This window comes from Ranitomeya variabilis, chromosome 2 (assembly GCF_051348905.1).
Source record: "Ranitomeya variabilis isolate aRanVar5 chromosome 2, aRanVar5.hap1, whole genome shotgun sequence".
In the NCBI taxonomy this organism is placed as follows: Eukaryota; Metazoa; Chordata; class Amphibia; order Anura; family Dendrobatidae; genus Ranitomeya; species Ranitomeya variabilis.
Window position 1 is genome coordinate 691,419,917 of NC_135233.1, and position 22,391 is coordinate 691,442,307.

The window sequence follows — 22,391 nt, forward strand, 5'->3', positions numbered from 1 at the left end:
AGCGGTTACATGGATACACAGGCAGCTTGGTGGTGAGTGGAGGAGTATTTAAAGTAGGGACCGCAGACAGGCTATCAAAGGCCTAAAATAACAAACAATAGGCTCATGGCAGCTTTACAGCGGTTACATGGATACACGGGCAGGCAGCTGGTGATGAGTGGAGGAGTATTTAAAGTAGGGACCGCAGACAGGCTATCAAAGGCCTAAAATAACAAACAATAGGCTCATGGCAGCTTTACAGCGGTTACATGGATACACAGGCAGCTTGGTGGTGAGTGGAGGAGTATTTAAAGTAGGGACCGCAGACAGGCTATCAAAGGCCTAAAATAACAAACAATAGGCTCATGGCAGTTTTACAGCGGTTACATGGATACACGGGCAGGCAGCTTGGTGGTGAGTGGAGGAGTATTTAAAGTAGGGACCGCAGACAGGCTATCAAAGGCCTAAAATAACAAACAATAGGCTCATGGCAGTTTTACAGCGGTTACATGGATACACGGGCAGGCAGCTGGTGATGAGTGGAGGAGTATTTAAAGTAGGGACCGCAGACAGGCTATCAAAGGCCTAAAATAACAAACAATAGGCTCATGGCAGCTTTACAGCGGTTACATGGATACACAGGCAGCTTGGTGGTGAGTGGAGGAGTATTTAAAGTAGGGACCGCAGACAGGCTATCAAAGGCCTAAAATAACAAACAATAGGCTCATGGCAGCTTTACAGCGGTTACATGGATACACAGGCAGCTTGGTGGTGAGTGGAGGAGTATTTAAAGTAGGGACCGCAGACAGGCTATCAAAGGCCTAAAATAACAAACAATAGGCTCATGGCAGTTTTACAGCGGTTACATGGATACACGGGCAGGCAGCTTGGTGGTGAGTGGAGGAGTATTTAAAGTAGGGACCGCAGACAGGCTATCAAAGGCCTAAAATAACAAACAATAGGCTCATGGCAGTTTTACAGCGGTTACATGGATACACGGGCAGGCAGCTGGTGATGAGTGGAGGAGTATTTAAAGTAGGGACCGCAGACAGGCTATCAAAGGCCTAAAATAACAAACAATAGGCTCATGGCAGCTTTACAGCGGTTACATGGATACACAGGCAGCTTGGTGGTGAGTGGAGGAGTATTTAAAGTAGGGACCGCAGACAGGCTATCAAAGGCCTAAAATAACAAACAATAGGCTCATGGCAGCTTTACAGCGGTTACATGGATACACAGGCAGCTTGGTGGTGAGTGGAGGAGTATTTAAAGTAGGGACCGCAGACAGGCTATCAAAGGCCTAAAATAACAAACAATAGGCTCATGGCAGTTTTACAGCGGTTACATGGATACACGGGCAGGCAGCTGGTGATGAGTGGAGGAGTATTTAAAGTAGGGACCGCAGACAGGCTATCAAAGGCCTAAAATAACAAACAATAGGCTCATGGCAGCTTTACAGCGGTTACATGGATACACAGGCAGCTTGGTGGTGAGTGGAGGAGTATTTAAAGTAGGGACCGCAGACAGGCTATCAAAGGCCTAAAATAACAAACAATAGGCTCATGGCAGTTTTACAGCGATTACATGGATACACGGGCAGGCAGCTTGGTGGTGAGTGGAGGAGTATTTAAAGTAGGGACCGCAGACAGGCTATCAAAGGCCTAAAATAACAAACAATAGGCTCATGGCAGTTTTACAGCGGTTACATGGATACACGGGCAGGCAGCTGGTGATGAGTGGAGGAGTATTTAAAGTAGGGACCGCAGACAGGCTATCAAAGGCCTAAAATAACAAACAATAGGCTCATGGCAGCTTTACAGCGGTTACATGGATACACAGGCAGCTTGGTGGTGAGTGGAGGAGTATTTAAAGTAGGGACCGCAGACAGGCTATCAAAGGCCTAAAATAACAAACAATAGGCTCATGGCAGCTTTACAGTGGTTACATGGATACACAGGCAGCTTGGTGGTGAGTGGAGGAGTATTTAAAGTAGGGACCGCAGACAGGCTATCAAAGGCCTAAAATAACAAACAATAGGCTCATGGCAGTTTTACAGCGGTTTCATGGATACACGGGCAGGCAGCTTGGTGGTGAGTGGAGGAGTATTTAAAGTAGGGACCGCAGACAGGCTATCAAAGGCCTAAAATAACAAACAATAGGCTCATGGCAGTTTTACAGCGGTTACATGGATACACGGGCAGGCAGCTGGTGATGAGTGGAGGAGTATTTAAAGTAGGGACCGCAGACAGGCTATCAAAGGCCTAAAATAACAAACAATAGGCTCATGGCAGCTTTACAGCGGTTACATGGATTCACAGGCAGCTTGGTGGTGAGTGGAGGAGTATTTAAAGTAGGGACCGCAGACAGGCTATCAAAGGCCTAAAATAACAAACAATAGGCTCATGGCAGTTTTACAGCGGTTTCATGGATACACGGGCAGGCAGCTTGGTGGTGAGTGGAGGAGTATTTAAAGTAGGGACCGCAGACAGGCTATCAAAGGCCTAAAATAACAAACAATAGGCTCATGGCAGTTTTACAGCGGTTACATGGATACACGGGCAGGCAGCTGGTGATGAGTGGAGGAGTATTTAAAGTAGGGACCGCAGACAGGCTATCAAAGGCCTAAAATAACAAACAATAGGCTCATGGCAGCTTTACAGCGGTTACATGGATACACAGGCAGCTTGGTGGTGAGTGGAGGAGTATTTAAAGTAGGGACCGCAGACAGGCTATCAAAGGCCTAAAATAACAAACAATAGGCTCATGGCAGTTTTACAGCGGTTACATGGATACACGGGCAGGCAGCTTGGTGGTGAGTGGAGGAGTATTTAAAGTAGGGACCGCAGACAGGCTATCAAAGGCCTAAAATAACAAACAATAGGCTCATGGCAGTTTTACAGCGGTTACATGGATACACGGGCAGGCAGCTGGTGATGAGTGGAGGAGTATTTAAAGTAGGGACCGCAGACAGGCTATCAAAGGCCTAAAATAACAAACAATAGGCTCATGGCAGCTTTACAGCGGTTACATGGATACACAGGCAGCTTGGTGGTGAGTGGAGGAGTATTTAAAGTAGGGACCGCAGACAGGCTATCAAAGGCCTAAAATAACAAACAATAGGCTCATGGCAGTTTTACAGCGGTTACATGGATACACGGGCAGGCAGCTGGTGATGAGTGGAGGAGTATTTAAAGTAGGGACCGCAGACAGGCTATCAAAGGCCTAAAATAACAAACAATAGGCTCATGGCAGCTTTACAGCGGTTACATGGATACACAGGCAGCTTGGTGGTGAGTGGAGGAGTATTTAAAGTAGGGACCGCAGACAGGCTATCAAAGGCCTAAAATAACAAACAATAGGCTCATGGCAGCTTTACAGCGGTTACATGGATACACGGGCAGGCAGCTGGTGATGAGTGGAGGAGTATTTAAAGTAGGGACCGCAGACAGGCTATCAAAGGCCTAAAATAACAAACAATAGGCTCATGGCAGTTTTACAGCGGTTTCATGGATACACGGGCAGGCAGCTTGGTGGTGAGTGGAGGAGTATTTAAAGTAGGGACCGCAGACAGGCTATCAAAGGCCTAAAATAACAAACAATAGGCTCATGGCAGTTTTACAGCGGTTACATGGATACACGGGCAGGCAGCTTGGTGGTGAGTGGAGGAGTATTTAAAATAGGGACCGCAGACAGGCTATCAAAGGCCTAAAATAACAAACAATAGGCTCATGGCAGTTTTACAGCGGTTACATGGATACACGGGCAGGCAGCTGGTGATGAGTGGAGGAGTATTTAAAGTAGGGACCGCAGACAGGCTATCAAAGGCCTAAAATAACAAACAATAGGCTCATGGCAGCTTTACAGCGGTTACATGGATACACAGGCAGCTTGGTGGTGAGTGGAGGAGTATTTAAAGTAGGGACCGCAGACAGGCTATCAAAGGCCTAAAATAACAAACAATAGGCTCATGGCAGCTTTACAGCGGTTACATGGATACACAGGCAGCTTGGTGGTGAGTGGAGGAGTATTTAAAGTAGGGACCGCAGACAGGCTATCAAAGGCCTAAAATAACAAACAATAGGCTCATGGCAGTTTTACAGCGGTTACATGGATACACGGGCAGGCAGCTGGTGATGAGTGGAGGAGTATTTAAAGTAGGGACCGCAGACAGGCTATCAAAGGCCTAAAATAACAAACAATAGGCTCATGGCAGCTTTACAGCGGTTACATGGATACACAGGCAGCTTGGTGGTGAGTGGAGGAGTATTTAAAGTAGGGACCGCAGACAGGCTATCAAAGGCCTAAAATAACAAACAATAGGCTCATGGCAGTTTTACAGCGGTTACATGGATACACGGGCAGACAGCTTGGTGGTGAGTGGAGGAGTATTTAAAGTAGGGACCGCAGACAGGCTATCAAAGGCCTAAAATAACAAACAATAGGCTCATGGCAGTTTTACAGCGGTTACATGGATACACGGGCAGGCAGCTGGTGATGAGTGGAGGAGTATTTAAAGTAGGGACCGCAGACAGGCTATCAAAGGCCTAAAATAACAAACAATAGGCTCATGGCAGCTTTACAGCGGTTACATGGATACACAGGCAGCTTGGTGGTGAGTGGAGGAGTATTTAAAGTAGGGACCGCAGACAGGCTATCAAAGGCCTAAAATAACAAACAATAGGCTCATGGCAGCTTTACAGTGGTTACATGGATACACAGGCAGCTTGGTGGTGAGTGGAGGAGTATTTAAAGTAGGGACCGCAGACAGGCTATCAAAGGCCTAAAATAACAAACAATAGGCTCATGGCAGTTTTACAGCGGTTTCATGGATACACGGGCAGGCAGCTTGGTGGTGAGTGGAGGAGTATTTAAAGTAGGGACCGCAGACAGGCTATCAAAGGCCTAAAATAACAAACAATAGGCTCATGGCAGTTTTACAGCGGTTACATGGATACACGGGCAGGCAGCTTGGTGGTGAGTGGAGGAGTATTTAAAGTAGGGACCGCAGACAGGCTATCAAAGGCCTAAAATAACAAACAATAGGCTCATGGCAGTTTTACAGCGGTTACATGGATACACGGGCAGGCAGCTTGGTGGTGAGTGGAGGAGTATTTAAAGTAGGGACCGCAGACAGGCTATCAAAGGCCTAAAATAACAAACAATAGGCTCATGGCAGTTTTACAGCGGTTACATGGATACACGGGCAGGCAGCTGGTGATGAGTGGAGGAGTATTTAAAGTAGGGACCGCAGACAGGCTATCAAAGGCCTAAAATAACAAACAATAGGCTCATGGCAGCTTTACAGCGGTTACATGGATACACAGGCAGCTTGGTGGTGAGTGGAGGAGTATTTAAAGTAGGGACCGCAGACAGGCTATCAAAGGCCTAAAATAACAAACAATAGGCTCATGGCAGTTTTACAGCGGTTACATGGATACACGGGCAGGCAGCTTGGTGGTGAGTGGAGGAGTATTTAAAGTAGGGACCGCAGACAGGCTATCAAAGGCCTAAAATAACAAACAATAGGCTCATGGCAGTTTTACAGCGGTTACATGGATACACGGGCAGGCAGCTGGTGATGAGTGGAGGAGTATTTAAAGTAGGGACCGCAGACAGGCTATCAAAGGCCTAAAATAACAAACAATAGGCTCATGGCAGCTTTACAGCGGTTACATGGATACACAGGCAGCTTGGTGGTGAGTGGAGGAGTATTTAAAGTAGGGACCGCAGACAGGCTATCAAAGGCCTAAAATAACAAACAATAGGCTCATGCCAGCTTTACAGCGGTTACATGGATACACGGGCAGACAGCTTGGTGGTGAGTGGAGGAGTATTTAAAGTAGGGACCACAGACAGGCTATCAAAGGCCTAAAATAACAAACAATAGGCTCATGGCAGTTTTACAGCGGTTACATGGATACACGGGCAGGCAGCTGGTGATGATTGGAGGAGTATTTAAAGTAGGGACCGCAGACAGGCTATCAAAGGCCTAAAATAACAAACAATAGGCTCATGGCAGCTTTACAGCGGTTACATGGATACACAGGCAGCTTGGTGGTGAGTGGAGGAGTATTTAAAGTAGGGACCGCAGACAGGCTATCAAAGGCCTAAAATAACAAACAATAGGCTCATGGCAGCTTTACAGCGGTTACATGGATACACGGGCAGGCAGCTGGTGGTGAGTGGAGGAGTATTTAAAGTAGGGACCGCAGACAGGCTATCAAAGGCCTAAAATAACAAACAATAGGCTCATGGCAGTTTTACAGCGGTTTCATGGATACACGGGCAGGCAGCTTGGTGGTGAGTGGAGGAGTATTTAAAGTAGGGACCGCAGACAGGCTATCAAAGGCCTAAAATAACAAACAATAGGCTCATGGCAGTTTTACAGCGGTTACATGGATACACGGGCAGGCAGCTGGTGATGAGTGGAGGAGTATTTAAAGTAGGGACCGCAGACAGGCTATCAAAGGCCTAAAATAACAAACAATAGGCTCATGGCAGCTTTACAGCGGTTACATGGATACACAGGCAGCTTGGTGGTGAGTGGAGGAGTATTTAAAGTAGGGACCGCAGACAGGCTATCAAAGGCCTAAAATAACAAACAATAGGCTCATGGCAGCTTTACAGCGGTTACATGGATACACGGGCAGGCAGCTGGTGATGAGTGGAGGAGTATTTAAAGTAGGGACCGCAGACAGGCTATCAAAGGCCTAAAATAACAAACAATAGGCTCATGGCAGCTTTACAGCGGTTACATGGATACACAGGCAGCTTGGTGGTGAGTGGAGGAGTATTTAAAGTAGGGACCGCAGACAGGCTATCAAAGGCCTAAAATAACAAACAATAGGCTCATGGCAGTTTTACAGCGGTTACATGGATACACGGGCAGGCAGCTTGGTGGTGAGTGGAGGAGTATTTAAAGTAGGGACCGCAGACAGGCTATCAAAGGCCTAAAATGACAAACAATAGGCTCATGGCAGTTTTACAGCGGTTACATGGATACACGGGCAGGCAGCTGGTGATGAGTGGAGGAGTATTTAAAGTAGGGACCGCAGACAGGCTATCAAAGGCCTAAAATAACAAACAATAGGCTCATGGCAGCTTTACAGCGGTTACATGGATACACAGGCAGCTTGGTGGTGAGTGGAGGAGTATTTAAAGTAGGGACCGCAGACAGGCTATCAAAGGCCTAAAATAACAAACAATAGGCTCATGGCAGCTTTACAGCGGTTACATGGATACACAGGCAGCTTGGTGGTGAGTGGAGGAGTATTTAAAGTAGGGACCACAGACAGGCTATCAAAGGCCTAAAATAACAAACAATAGGCTCATGGCAGTTTTACAGCGGTTACATGGATACACGGGCAGGCAGCTGGTGATGATTGGAGGAGTATTTAAAGTAGGGACCGCAGACAGGCTATCAAAGGCCTAAAATAACAAACAATAGGCTCATGGCAGCTTTACAGCGGTTACATGGATACACAGGCAGCTTGTTGGTGAGTGGAGGAGTATTTAAAGTAGGGACCGCAGACAGGCTATCAAAGGCCTAAAATAACAAACAATAGGCTCATGGCAGCTTTACAGCGGTTACATGGATACACGGGCAGGCAGCTGGTGATGAGTGGAGGAGTATTTAAAGTAGGGACCGCAGACAGGCTATCAAAGGCCTAAAATAACAAACAATAGGCTCATGGCAGCTTTACATCGGTTACATGGATACACAGGCAGCTTGGTGGTGAGTGGAGGAGTAGTGCAAGGAGTGTCTGTCCCAGTACTCCCAAAATATAAATAGATGTTAATGTCTCGCAAAACAACCAAAACAAAAAAAAAGGTGGCATACTTAGGTACAGGGGTGGGCTCATCTACTGAGTTTCTGACATAGTAATTTGGCAGTAACTATTTAATGGTGCCAATATAGGACACAGACACAGACTACTTTAAGTTGCATCATAGATGTCTACAAATTTGTATTGTCAGTGCCAGACATTGAATGATGTCAGCGAATAGACTAAAGATTGGTGGAGCTGTGCGACATAATTTTGCACGTGGTAGAGCACATTTTGAGCTGGGGTAGGGGGGAACTCTCTTGAGGCCGGCGGGACCGCCCCAGGGCCCCTCATGTTACAACGGTGTGTCTGACGTTGGGTGCGCACCACCACCGCCAGAGACACTACATTGTACTATGAGGGACCCAGTAGCAATGCCGTCAACCAAAAGCGAGCACACCCACCTCTTCAGACAAACAGCAGTCTCACGGGTGCTTGCGCCAAGTCGCGATACCACGGCCCAGTGTGGGGAGTTTTGCCATTTAGGGAGGTGTAAACATGTCGTATGCTGTACAATCAGCTGCAGCAAATTAGACATTAGAAAAGTAATTCACAGGCAAGAGCTTTTCATAGGAAAGCTAGGTGTCGGCCGGGCAAGGTGGGGCAAAAGATTTCGAAATCCAGTTGTGGTTCATTTTAATGAATGTTAGATCGTCAACATTTTGGGTAGCCAGACGAGTCCTTTTTTCGGTTAATATTGAACCTGCAGCACTGAATACTCTTTCTGATAGGACACTTGCTGCCAGGCAAGCAAGCTCCTGCAATGCATATTCTGCCAATTCTGGCCAGGTGTCTAATTTGGAGGCCCAGTAATCAAATGGGAATGACGGTTGAGGGAGAACATCGATAAGGGATGAAAAATAGTTAGTAACCATACTGGACAAATGTTGTCTCCTGTCACTTTCAATTGATGCAGCAGTACCTGTCCTGTCTGCGGTCATAGCAAAATCACTCCACAACCTGGTCAGAAAACCCCTCTGTCCAACGCCACTTCTGATGTGTGCACCCCTAACACTCCTAGTCTGCTGCCCCCTGGAGCTCGTGTGAGAACGATCACGTGCGCTGTGTGCTGGGAATGCCTGAAGCAAACGGTCAACAAGAGTTGATTGTTTGGTTGCTAATATTAGTTCCAAGTTCTCATGTGGCATAATATTTTGCAATTTGCCTTTATAGCGTGGATCAAGGAGGCAGGCCAACCAGTAATCGTCATCGTTCATCATTTTCGTAATGCGTGTGTCCCTTTTTAGGATACGTAAGGCATAATCCGCCATGTGGGCCAAAGTTCCAGTTGTCAAATCTCCGGTTGTGATTGGTTGAGGGGCAGTTGCAGGCAAATCTACGTCACTTGTGTCCCTCAAAAAACCAGAACCCGGCCGTGACACGCAACCAATTTCCTGTGCCCCCGGGAAAGGTTCGGCATTAAAAATATACTCATCCCCATCATCCTCCTCGTCCTCCACCTCCTCTTCGCCCGCTACCTCGTCCTGTACACTGCCCTGACCAGACAATGGCTGACTGTCATCAAGGCTTTCCTCTTCCTCTGGTGCAGACGCCTGCTCCTTTATGTGCGTCTAACTTTGCATCAGCAGACGCATTAGGGGGATGCTCATGCTTATTACGGCGTTGTCTGCACTAACCAGCCGTGTGCATTCCTCAAAACACTGAAGGACTTGACACATGTCTTGTATCTTAGACCACTGCACACCTGACAACTCCATGTCTGCCATCCTACTGCCTGCCCGTGTATCCTCCCACAAATAAATAACAGCACGCCTCTGTTCGCACAGTCTCTGAAGCATGTGCAGTGTTGAGTTCCACCTTGTTGCAACGTCTATGATTAGGCGATGCTGGGGAAGGTTCAAAGACCGCTGATAGGTCTGCATATGGCTGGCGTGTACAGGCGAACGTCGGATATGTGAGCAAAGTGCACGCACTTTGAGGAGCAGGTCGGAGAACCCAGGATAAGTTTTCAATAAGCACTGCACCACCAGGTTTAAGGTGTGAGCCAGGCAAGGAATGTGTTTCAGTTGGGAAAGGGAGATGGCAGCCATGAAATTCCTTCCGTTATCACTCACTACCTTGCCTGCCTCAAGATCTACTGTGCCCAGCCACGACTGCGTTTCTTGTTGCAAGAACTCGGATAGAACTTCCGCGGTGTGTCTGTTGTCGCCCAAACACTTCATAGCCAATACAGCCTGCTGACGCTTGGCAGTAGCTGGCCCATAATGGGACAACTGGTGTGCAACAGTGTCATCTGCCGATGGAGTGGTGGGCAGACTGCGTTCTGTGGAAGAGCTGTAGCTTCTGCAGGAGGACGAGGAGGAGGAGGAGGAGGGGGTGCGAACGCCTACAGCCAACTGTTTCCTAGACCGTGGGCTAGGCACAACTGTCCCTAAATTGATGTCGCCTGTGGACCCTGCATCCACCACATTCACCCAGTGTGCCGTGATGGACACATAACGTCCCTGGCCATGCCTACTGGTCCATGCATCTGTAGTCAGGTGCACCTTTGTACTCACAGATTGCCTGAGTGCATGGACGATGCGCTGTTTAACATGCTGGTGCAGGGCTGGGATGGCTTTTCTGGAAAAAAAGTGTCGACTGGGTAGCTCGTATCGTGGTTCAGCGTACTCCATCAGGGCTTTGAAAGCTTCGCTTTCAACTAACCGGTAGGGCATCATCTCTAACGAGATTAGTCTAGCTATGTGGGCGTTAAAACCCTGTGTACGCGGATGCGAGGATAAGTACTTCCTTTTTCTAACCAGAGTCTCATGTAGGGTGAGCTGGACTGGAGAGCTGGAGATCGTGGAACTTTCGGGTGTGCCGGTGTACATGGCAGACTGAGAGACGGTTGGAGACGGTATTGTTTCCGCCGGTGCCCTAGATGCAATATTTCCTCCTACAAAACTGGTGGTTCCCTGACCCTGACTGCTTTTGGCTGGCAAAGAAACCTGCACAGATACTGCCGGTGGTGCGGAAAATAGTGGCCTTACAGTGACGGAAGGGATGTTGCGTTGCTGACTAGCTTCATTGGCCGAGGGTGCTACAACCTTAAGGGACGTTTGGTAGTTAGTCCAGGCTTGAAAATGCATGGTGGTTAAGTGTCTATGCATGCAACTAGTATTTAGACTTTTCAGATTCTGACCTCTGCTTAAGCTAGTTGAACATTTTTGACAGATGACTTTGCGCTGATCAGTTGGATGTTGTTTAAAAAAATGCCAGACTGCACTCTTCCTAGACTCGGATCCCTTTTCAGGGATTGCAGACTGAGCTTTAACCGGATGGCCACGCTGTCCTCCAACAGGTTTTGGCTTTGACACGCGTTTTGGGCCAGATACGGGCCCGGCAGATGGAACCTGTTGCGATGTTGATGCCTGCTGCGGCCCCTCCTCCACCTCCGCTTCTGAACTACTGCCGCCTGCACCCTGTTCCCCCAATGGCTGCCAATCGGGGTCAATAACTGGGTCATCTATTACCTCCTCTTCGAGCTCGTGTGCAACTTCGTCTGTGTCACTGTGTCGGTCGGTGGTATAGCGTTCGTGGCGGGGCAACATAGTCTCATCAGGGTCTGATTGTGGATCTGTACCCTGAGAGGGCAATGTGGTGGTCTGAGTCAAAGGAGCAGCATAGTACTCTGGCTGTGGCTGTGCATCAGTGCACTCCATGTCAGAATCTACTTGTAATGGGCATGGCCTGTTAAATGTTTCACTTTCTAAGCCAGGGACGGTATGTGTAAAGAGCTCCATGGAGTGACCCGTTGTGTCGCCTGCTGCATCCTTCTCTCTTGTTGTAGTTTTTGCTGAGGAGGACAAGGAAGCGACTTGTCCCTGACCGTGAACATCCACAAGCGACGCGCTGCTTTTACATTTACCAGTTTCGGAAGAGGAGGCAAAAGAGCTAGAGGCTGCAATGTAAGCCAAAACTTGCTGTTGCTGCTCCGCCTTTAAAAGCGGTTTTCCTACTCCCAGAAAAGAGAGCGTTCGAGGCCTTGTGTAGCCTGACGACGAAACTGGCTCCACAGCTCCAGACTTAGGTGGAATATTTTTATCCCCACGACCACCTGATGCTCCACTACCACTACCATCATTACCAGCTGACAATGAACGCCCACGACGACCTCTTGCACCAGACTTCCTCATTGTTTTAAAATCTTAACCAAAGTAACTTTATTTGTTGCTGTCAAACAACTTACACGGTGAGCTATAACTTCAGTATGATTTCAATATCCCTTAACAGGTTGGTGAGACCACAAGGAAAATCAGGCACAATGTTACACACTCTGTTTTCTGTGGCACAAAATCACAGAGATGACACACACGCAGGACTGTCACTCAAGCACTAATGTCAATATTAATATCCCACCTAATTTATTTATTTTTTTTTCTCAGGGAGACTTTAGAAACCAAATAATATTAAAAAAAAAACAAAAAAAAAAAGGCTTTCTATGGCCCACAATTAGAGAGAGAGAGGTGGCACACCCAGGAGTCAAGACTGGCGCACAAGCTGAAAGGGCAATATTACTCTCCCACTGTTTTTTTAAGTTTTTTTTCTTTTATTTTCAGGGAGACTTTAGAAACCAAATAATATTAAAAAAACCAAAAAAATAAATAGGCTTTCTATGGCCCACTGAATGAGAGAGAGAGAGGTGGCACACCCAGGAGTCAAGACTGGCGCACAAGCTGAAAGGGCAATATTACTCTCCCACTGTTTTTTTAAGTTTTTTTTCTTTTATTTTCAGGGAGACTTTAGAAACCAAATAATATTAAAAAAACCAAAAAAATAAATAGGCTTTCTATGGCCCACTGAATGAGAGAGAGAGAGGTGGCACACCCAGGAGTCAAGACTGGCACACAAGCTGAAAGGGCAATATTACTCTCCCACTGTTTTTTTAGGTTTTTTTTTTTTCAGGGAGACTTTAGAAACCAAATAATATTAAAAAAACCAAAAAAATAAATAGGCTTTCTATGGCCCACTGAATGAGAGAGAGAGGTGGCACACCCAGGAGTCAAGACTGGCGCACAAGCTGAAAGGGCAATATTACTCTCCCACTGTTTTTTTAAGTTTTTTTTCTTTTATTTTCAGGGAGACTTTAGAAACCAAATAATATTAAAAAAACCAAAAAAATAAATAGGCTTTCTATGGCCCACTGAATGAGAGAGAGAGAGGTGGCACACCCAGGAGTCAAGACTGGCACACAAGCTGAAAGGGCAATATTACTCTCCCACTGTTTTTTTAGGTTTTTTTTTTTTCAGGGAGACTTTAGAAACCAAATAATATTAAAAAAACCAAAAAAATAAATAGGCTTTCTATGGCCCACTGAATGAGAGAGAGAGGTGGCACACCCAGGAGTCAAGACTGGCACACAAGCTGAAAGGGCAATATTACTCTCCCACTGTTTTTTTTTTTTTTTTTTTTTTTTTCAGGGAGACTTTAGAAACCAAATAATAAGAAAAAAAATAAATAAATAAATAGGCTTTCTATAGCCCACTGAATGAGAGATAGCACACACAGCAGTGGCACACAAGCCCTGACTGAGGCCAATATTTTTCTCCCACTGATTGATGTAGTGTTTTTGTGTTGAGGTAGATTTTAGAACACAAATCAAGGAAAAAAAAAAATGCTTTCTATGGCCCACTGAATGAGAGAGGTGGCACACCCAGGAGTCAAGACTGGCACACAAGCTGAAAGGGCAATATTACTCTCCCACTGTTTTTTTATGTATTTTTTGTTTTTTAAGGGAGACTTTAGAAACCAAATAATATTAAAAAAACCAAAAAAATAAATAGGCTTTCTATGGCCCACTGAATGAGAGAGAGAGAGGTGGCACACCCAGGAGTCAAGACTGGCACACAAGCTGAAAGGGCAATATTACTCTCCCACTGTTTTTTTATGTTTTTTTTTTTTTCAGGGAGACTTTAGAAACCAAATAATATTAAAAAAACCAAAAAAATAAATAGGCTTTCTATGGCCCACTGAATGAGAGAGAGAGGTGGCACACCCAGGAGTCAAGACTGGCACACAAGCTGAAAGGGCAATATTACTCTCCCACTGTTTTTTTATGTATTTTTTGTTTTTTAAGGGAGACTTTAGAAACCAAATAATATTAAAAAAACCAAAAAAATAAATAGCCTTTCTATGGCCCACTGAATGAGAGAGAGAGGTGGCACACCCAGGAGTCAAGACTGGCACACAAGCTGAAAGGGCAATATTACTCTCCCACTGTTTTTTTATGTATTTTTTGTTTTTTAAGGGAGACTTTAGAAACCCAATAATATTTTAAAAAATAAATAATAATAATAATAATAATAATAATAATAATTTTATTTATATAGCGCCAACATATTCCGCAGCGCTTTACAACTTATAGAGGGGACTTATACAGACAACAGACATTACAGCATAACAGAAATCACAGTTCAAAACAGATACCAGGAGGAATGAGGGCCCTGCTGCTCGCAAGCTTACAATCTATGAGGAAAAGGGGAGACACAAGAGGTGGATGGTAACAATTGCTTTAGTTATTTGGACCAGCCATAGTGTAAGGCTCGGGTGTTCATGTAAAGCTGCATGAACCAGTTAACTGCCTAAGTATGTAACAGTACAGACACAGAGGCTATTAACTGCATAAAGTGTATGAGAACATGATGGAGGAACGTGATTATGTTGTTGTTTTTTATTAATAGGCCACACAGGGATAATTAGGTTAATGCGTTGAGGCGGTAGGCCAATCTGAACAAATGAGTTTTTAGTGCACGCTTAAAACTGTGGGGATTGGGGATTAATTGTATTAACCTAGGTAGTGCATTCCAAAGAATCGGCGCCGCACGTGTAAAGTCTTGGAGACGGGAGTGGGAGGTTCTGATTATTGAGGATGCTAACCTGAGGTCATTAGCAGAGCGGAGGGCACGGGTAGGTTGGTAGACTGAGACCAGAGAGGAGATGTAGGGTGGTGCTGAGCCATGGAGTGCTTTGTGGATGAGGGTAGTAGTTTTGTACTGGATTCTGGATTGGATGGGTAGCCAGTGTAATGACTGGCACAAGGTAGAGGCATCGGTGTAACGGTTGGCGAGGAATATGATCCTGGCAGCAGCATTCAGGACAGATTGGAGCGGGGAGAGTCTGGTAAAAGGTAGGCCAATTAGTAGAGAGTTACAATAGTCCAGACGAGAATGAATAAGTGAGACAGTAAGAGTTTTTGCAGAGTCGAAAGTAAGAAAAGGGCGAATTCTGGAAATGTTTTTGAGATGCAGATAAGAAGAGCGAGCCAGTGATCGGATGTGGGGGGTGAATGAAAGCTCGGAATCAAGGATGACTCCAAGGCAGCGGGCATGTTGCTTTGGAGTAATGGTGGAACCGCACACAGAGATGGCAATGTCGGGCAAAGGTAGGTTTGTAGAGGGAGAGAACACGAGGAGTTCAGTTTTTGACAGGTTCAGTTTCAGATAGAGGGAGGACATGATGTTAGAGACAGCGGTAAGACAATCACTGGTGTTTTCTAAAAAGGTCGGCGTGATAACAGGAGAAGAGGTATATAATTGGGTGTCGTCAGCATAGAGATGGTACTGGAAACCAAATCTACTGATTGTTTGTCCAATAGGGGCAGTATACAAAGAGAAGAGGAGGGGGCCTAGGACTGATCCTTGAGGAACCCCAACAGTAAGGGGAAGGTGAGAGGAGGAGGAACCAGCAAAACAAACAGTGAAGGATCGGCCAGAGAGATAGGAGGAGAACCAAGAGAGAACGGTGTCCTTGAGGCCGATGGAGCGGAGCATAGTGAGGAGGAGCTGATGATCCACAGTGTCGAATGCTGCGGAGAGATCCAAGAGAATTAGCATGGAATAGTGACCATTAGATTTAGCTGTTAGTAGGTCATTAGAGACTTTAGTGAGGGCAGTTTCAGTAGAGTGTAAAGAGCGGAAACCAGATTGAAGAGGGTCGAGAAGAGAATTATCTGAGAGATAGCGGGTAAGACGGGAGTGGACCAGGCGTTCCAGGAGTTTAGAGATGAAGGGAAGATTAGAGACAGGTCTATAATTAGCGGCACAATTTTGATCGAGGGAGGGCTTTTTAAGTAGTGGATGTATGATGGCATGCTTAAATGAGGAGGGAAAAATACCGGAAGTGAGGGAAAGGTTGAATATTTTTGTTAGGTGAGAGGTGACAGCCGGGGAAAGGGACTGGAGGAGATGCGACGGAATGGGGTCGCTGGTGCAAGTGGTCGGGCGAGAAGATGCAAGGAGCCTGCTTACTTCTTCTTCTGTAACTGGTTCAAAGTCAGAGAGTGAACTAGATGCAGTGGGGGAGGGAGGACAGTGCTTGGTATGAAGAGATTGGGAAATGATTTCCTGTCGAATGTGGTCAATTTTTTCTTTGAAGTAATTGGCCAGATCGTCAGCGTGGAGATCTGTGGTTGGGGCCTGCTCTCTTGGGTTGAGTAGGGACCGGAAAGTGTCAAAGAGACGTTTAGGGTTATTGGACAGCGAGGTGATGAGGGTGTTGAAATAGGTTTGTTTGGAGAGGTGAAGGGCAGAGTTGTATGTTTTTAACATGAACTTATAATGGATGAAATCTTCGGGCAGATTCGATTTTCTCCACAGACGTTCGGCGCACCTGGAGCACCGCTGCAGGAAACGTGTTTGCAGCGTGTGCCACGGTTGTCGCCGTCTGTGCCGAGTTGTTCTATGTATAGGAGGTGCAGCTTCTTCCAGGGCACTTTGCAGGGTTTCATTGTAATGCTTCAGAGCAGAATCAGGACAAGAGATGGAGGAGATTGGGGCCAATGAAGACTGCAAGTTCTTCATAAGTTTCTGGGTGTTAATGGCCTGTATGTTTCTATAAGTGTGGAAAGTGGGGATGACCTGAGCGGGATGGCAGTTCTTGATAGAGAATGAAAGAAGGTTGTGGTCAGAGAGCGGGAGAGGGAATAAATAGGCTTTCTATGGCCCACTGAATGAGAGAGGTGGCACACCCAGGAGTCAAGACTGGCACACAAGCTGAAAGGGCAATATTACTCTCCCACTGTTTTTTTATGTTTTTTTTTTTTTTCAGGGAGACTTTAGAAACCAAATAATATTAAAAAAACAAAAAAAATAAATAGGCTTTCTATGGCCCACTGAATGAGAGAGAGAGGTGGCACACCCAGGAGTCAAGACTGGCACACAAGCTGAAAGGGCAATATTACTCTCCCACTGTTTTTTTATGTTTTTTTTTTTTTTCAGGGAGACTTTAGAAACCAAATAATATTAAAAAAACCAAAAAAATAAATAGGCTTTCTATGGCTCACTGAATGAGAGAGAGAGGTGGCACACCCAGGAGTCAAGACTGGCACACAAGCTGAAAGGGCAATATTACTCTCCCACTGTTTTTTTATGTATTTTTTGTTTTTTAAGGGAGACTTTAGAAACCAAATAATATTAAAAAAACCAAAAAAATAAATAGGCTTTCTATGGCCCACTGAATGAGAGAGAGAGAGGTGGCACACCCAGGAGTCAAGACTGGCACACAAGCTGAAAGGGCAATATTACTCTCCCACTGTTTTTTTATGTTTTTTTTTTTTTCAGGGAGACTTTAGAAACCAAATAATATTAAAAAAACCAAAAAAATAAATAGACTTTCTATGGCCCACTGAATGAGAGAGAGAGGTGGCACACCCAGGAGTCAAGACTGGCACACAAGCTGAAAGGGCAATATTACTCTCCCACTGTTTTTTTATGTTTTTTTTTTTTTTCAGGGAGACTTTAGAAACCAAATAATATTAAAAAAATCAAAAAAATAAATAGGCTTTCTATGGCCCACTGAATGAGAGAGAGAGGTGGCACACCCAGGAGTCAAGACTGGCACACAAGCTGAAAGGGCAATATTACTCTCCCACTGTTTTTTTATGTTTTTTTTTTTCAGGGAGACTTTAGAAACCAAATAATATTAAAAAAACCAAAAAAATAAATAGGCTTTCTATGGCCCACTGAATGAGAGAGAGAGGTGGCACACCCAGGAGTCAAGACTGGCACACAAGCTGAAAGGGCAATATTACTCTCCCACTGTTTTTTTATGTATTTTTTGTTTTTTAAGGGAGACTTTAGAAACCAAATAATATTAAAAAAACCAAAAAAATAAATAGCCTTTCTATGGCCCACTGAATGAGAGAGAGAGGTGGCACACCCAGGAGTCAAGACTGGCACACAAGCTGAAAGGGCAATATTACTCTCCCACTGTTTTTTTATGTATTTTTTGTTTTTTAAGGGAGACTTTAGAAACCCAATAATATTTAAAAAAATAAAATAAATAGGCTTTCTATGGCCCACTGAATGAGAGAGGTGGCACACCCAGGAGTCAAGACTGTCACACAAGCTGAAAGGGCAATATTACTCTCCCACTGTTTTTTTATGTTTTTTTTTTTTTTTCAGGGAGACTTTAGAAACCAAATAATATTAAAAAAACCAAAAAAATAAATAGGCTTTCTATGGCCCACTGAATGAGAGAGAGAGGTGGCACACCCAGGAGTCAAGACTGGCACACAAGCTGAAAGGGCAATATTACTCTCCCACTGTTTTTTTTTTTTGTTTTTTTTTCAGGGAGACTTTAGAAACCAAATAATAAGAAAAAAAATAAATAAATAAATAGGCTTTCTATAGCCCACTGAATGAGAGATAGCACACACAGCAGTGGCACACAAGCCCTGACTGAGGCCAATATTTTTCTCCCACTGATTGATGTAGTGTTTTTGTGTTGAGGTAGATTTTAGAACACAAATCAAGGAAAAAAAAAAATGCTTTCTATGGCCCACTGAATGAGAGAGGTGGCACACCCAGGAGTCAAGACTGGCACACAAGCTGAAAGGGCAATATTACTCTCCCACTGTTTTTTTATGTATTTTTTGTTTTTTAAGGGAGACTTTAGAAACCCAATAATATTTTAAAAAAAAATAAATAGGCTTTCTATGGCCCACTGAATGAGAGGGAGAGAGGTGGCACACCCAGGAGTCAAGACTGGCACACAAGCTGAAAGGGCAATATTACTCTCCCACTGTTTTTTTATGTTTTTTTTTTTTTCAGGGAGACTTTAGAAACCAAATAATATTAAAAAAACCAAAAAAATAAATAGGCTTTCTATGGCCCACTGAATGAGAGAGAGAGGTGGCACACCCAGGAGTCAAGACTGGCACACAAGCTGAAAGGGCAATATTACTCTCCCACTGTTTTTTTATGTATTTTTTGTTTTTTAAGGGAGACTTTAGAAACCAAATAATATTTAAAAAAAAACAAAAAAAAAGGCTTTCTATGGCCCACAATTAGAGAGAGAGAGGTGGCACACCCAGGAGTCAAGACTGGCGCACAAGCTGAAAGGGCAATATTACTCTCCCACTGTTTTTTTAAGTTTTTTTTCTTTTATTTTCAGGGAGACTTTAGAAACCAAATAATATTAAAAAAACCAAAAAAATAAATAGCCTTTCTATGGCCCACTGAATGAGAGAGGTGGCACACCCAGGAGTCAAGACTGGCACACAAGCTGAAAGGGCAATATTACTCTCCCACTGTTTTTTTTTTTTTTTTTTTTTTTCAGGGAGACTTTAGAAACCAAATAATAAGAAAAAAAAATAAATGAATAAATAGGCTTTCTATAGCCCACTGAATGAGAGATAGCACACACAGCAGTGGCACACAAGCCCTGACTGAGGCCAATATTTTTCTACCACTGATTGATGTAGTGTTTTTGTGTTGAGGTAGAATTTAGAACACAAATCACGGAAAAAATAAATAGGCTTTCTATGGCCCACTCAGTGAGAGATGGCACACACAGGGATGGCACTGTAGCAGAAATGCCAATCTTAATCTCCCACAAAAAAAAAAAAAAAAACAGGGACTGTCCTACAATTACTATCTCCCTGCAGTAATCTAAGCCAGGTATGGCAGGCAGCAATAGGAGTGGACTGATGCACAAATTAAATAAAAAGTGTGGACAAACAAAAAAGATAGCTGTGCAGAAAGGAACAAGAGGATATGTGCTTTGAAAAAAGCAGTTGGTTTCCACAGTGGCGTACACACAGCAATACAGCTATCACGGAGCCTTCTAGGGCAGCCCAATGAGCTACAGCGCTGAGGAAAAAAAAAAAAAAATAGCTTCCACTGTTCCTGCACACCGAAGGTGGTGTTGGACAGTGGAAATCGCTACAGCACAAGCGGTTTGGTGGTTAGTGGACCCTGCCTAACGCTATCCCTGCTTCTGACGAAGCGGCAGCAACCTCTCCCTAAGCTCAGATCAGCAGCAGTAAGATGGCGGTCGGCGGGAACGCCCCTTTATAGCCCCTGTGACGCCGCAGACAGCAAGCCAATCACTGCAATGCCCTTCTCTAAGATGGTTGGGACCAGGATCTATGTCATCACGCTGCCCACACTCTGCGTTCACCTTCATTGGCTGAGAAATGGCGCTTTTCGCGTCATTGAAACGCGACTTTGGCGCGAAAGTCGCGTACCGCATGTCCGACAAGCACAGGGGTCGGATCGGGTTTCATGAGACGCCGACTTAGCCAAAAGTCGGCGACTTTTGAAAATGATCGACCCGTTTCGCTCAACCCTAGAGATGAGCATTCAAGGTTCGGTTCGGTTTCGCTAAATGGATCAATGTTCACCGAATAGTACGCTGAACAGCTCGTCAAACGTATCTTCACATCATTAAATTCAATGAAAGGACAAACCAAAAACATAGACAACACCATCAGGGGGAAAAAAGCTCAAATTAAGGGCAGACACCATGAAAAGTGGCATCAATTGACCCACACTAAAACTTTTATAATGGTACAGCAGTCAAGCATGGTCCAAACATGAGGTATCAGGCTCTGGCCCAGCATTTACAACTTGAAATTTAAGTTGTAATGAGGACCTGGTGGTTAAGGGAGCAGTGTAAGCCTTCTTAGCTGGGAGACCTCACACGTCATGCAACACTTCAGTTATTTTTTTCTTTATTCCAGCCACACTCAGATGGCACAAACATCAGTTTCATACAATTTATAATTGGGAGAAAAATGAAAGGAAAGTAATACAGGTAGTTGACTTAAAGTGCAGGCCTGCCTGTCTCCAAGCCCTATTTACACAGGCAACCCACCAAATGGAGACCCAACTTGGAGTCTCCACATTTCAAAAAATTGTTTGTAACAACAGCAGCAGTAGCAACAGCAGGCACAGAAGACACCACAAAGATGGCACAGACTGCAATAACACGAGATCAATACATAACACTAAAAACTACACCATCGCCCAGTCTTCCCAATCTGCAACTTGGGTGCAAAAATCATTGGAGAGCCTTGACTTGTTAATTTTGATGAAAGTTAGGTGGTCTACACTTTGATTGGGCAGCCGGAAGTGCTTATCTGTCAGGATACTACTAGCAGCGCTGAAGGCACGTTCTAAAGGAACAATGGCTGCTGGGCATGACATAACCTCCAAGGCGTGAAAGGCAAGCTCATGCTACTCTTCCATTTTTCAAGATCAAAATGTAAATGGTCCAACCTCCCCTGATGGCTTTGATATTGAGCTCCAGATGCTCTTGCACAATCCTCTCAAGTCGTTCACAACGTGTCAGTCTTATACTCTGATCTGCTGGAGAACGGGCTATTCTAAAAAATGTGTTAAATGACTGACAGAAATTGCTACTGCCACTTAAGCCACTGCTGCTGCTGTTGCTTATGTTTTGGCGATGACACCTTGATGGTTCTGGGGTTGGATGTTTACAATAGGGATGCACAATGTGTGCCTCACTGCTGTCTTGGGGCAAACAAATCTTAAGATTGCCTACAAGCGTATTTTGAAACTCCAGCATGCGCGCATCCCTTTCCAGAGGGGTATGCATATGGCTAAATTTGCTCTATTCAGCACTATTTCTAACCCTAAGAATATGGGTATTGTGTTGAATATAGTGCAGCAATAAGGGGATCATGTGTCAGATGCTTCTATGAAGCCAAGTACCAGGTTTGTGGGTGGCGGGGTAACACTCAAGATTGCTTCCTCTGTCCTCTCCCATCAACCACGGAGAGCAGAGAGCATATCATTATCCTCTTCATCTCCTCACTTATGCGAGTCCATCACCTTGCCCTCCTCAATTTGTTCCAAACAAATTTCTTCCTAATTTTTTCACTAACAGTTTGTCTGGTACTATGAGCTCCCCTTCATTGCTGTAAGCCACTCTCCCATGGCACTCACCAGTGTGATGACAGTATGGAAATTTGAGAAATTGCTATCCTTTTGTATCCTCCTCTGCTTCCAACTCTTTCTCTGGGACCATCACCTCCTCACGCAGACTTTTCAAAGTCTGCTCCAGCATGTAGATGACCAGAATAGTGATTCTGTTGTCAGCATCAGCAGCATCAACCATCTTAGTAGCCATTTCAAAACTGTGCAGAAGGATGCAGAGGTTTATCACCTGTGCCCACTCTGCAAGCATGATTTGCACCACATCCTGATTGCATTGGCCCAAACCATGCAAAAGGACATGCTGCACTAGGGTTCGTCGCTGCTTCCACAGCCACTGTAATGTGTGCAGAGTGGAATTCCACCATGTTGGAACATCGCTAATCAAACAGTTAACTGGTAGGTT